The sequence below is a fragment of the Papio anubis genome, unplaced genomic scaffold, assembly GCF_008728515.1.
Source record: "Papio anubis isolate 15944 unplaced genomic scaffold, Panubis1.0 scaffold9717, whole genome shotgun sequence".
Taxonomy (NCBI): domain Eukaryota; kingdom Metazoa; phylum Chordata; class Mammalia; order Primates; family Cercopithecidae; genus Papio; species Papio anubis.
In genome coordinates, this window is record NW_022169971.1 from 1 (window position 1) to 1,015 (window position 1,015).

General features: G+C 51.3%; 1 long non-coding RNA gene across 1 annotated transcript; it reads right to left on the reverse strand.

Moving 5' to 3' along the window:
- Positions 1 to 1,009, reverse strand: LOC116273626. Its single transcript, XR_004181926.1, has 3 exons — positions 686 to 1,009; positions 496 to 543; positions 1 to 327 (listed from the first exon to the last, which is right to left on the reverse strand). It is a non-coding gene; the product is annotated as an uncharacterized LOC116273626 (long non-coding RNA).
- Between the last annotated feature and the right edge of the window lie 6 nt (positions 1,010 to 1,015).

Here is a 1,015-nt window from a genome sequence, read left to right on the forward strand (position 1 = left end):
GTTCTAATTTTAATAGGGAAGGAAGAAGTTACAGCTCAGTGCACCATAAAGTTGAGACAGAGATGGAGACATCCCAGCCCCATTTCTGGAACAGGAAAGGTGATTGGGGAAGGAATGCAGGTCAGCGTGGGGAAGAGGGTCATGGTAGGAAGAGGGTCATGGTGGACACAGGGGTGGGGTGTTCTCCCCACCTCCTCACATTATGCCTGCAGGAACACAGACACATTCAGGTGCCTTTGCAGAAAGAAAGTCAGGGTTCTTCAAGTCACAAAGAGAAGGCGGGACCAAACCTTGCCTCGCAGTCCCACACAAGGCAGCTGTCTCACACTATAGAAAACATATTCATGAACAAATTCACATCCGTCACAGTGAGGAGTGACACTTTAAACAGCCCATCACATGCTCAATACATCCAAGTCAAAGAAACCCCACAGCACAGCTGCGTCCACTGTTCCCCCCAACACCCCACACACATCAGGCCCCCCAGGGTCTCACCTTTACAAGCCGTGAGAGACACATCAGAGCCCTGGGCACTGTCACTGCCTGGAGTAGAACAAAAACAGGACCTGGTCAGATCCCTCTGGAGATGTGGCTAGAGGAGGAACTGTGGGCTGAGTGAGCTCCCCCATGGGCTCCCAACCACAATATCCCAAGGATCTCAGGGATCAGCCTCCTTCATACTTACTTGCAGCCTGAGAGTAGCTCCCTCCTTTTCTATCTGTGGGAAGAAAATGTCCTGTGAGATATCAGAAAGGAACCAGGGCCATAAGGTCCTAGAGGAATCTCCTAGTCTTGGACCCCAGAGAAGTTTCCAGAAATGTGTGACTGCAGACCCAGGGCAGGATCAGGAAACATGAAGAAAGCAGGTGTGGGTCCTGGACCAACTGCCCTCCTGAGGTCTGTCCTCAGCAGGGACCTTCCCTTGTGACTTGTGACTGCTGGGATCAGGTCCCATCACCACCGTAATCGAGGTGATCTATCTGTCCTTCATTTTAACAGGTGCTTCACAAAAGAG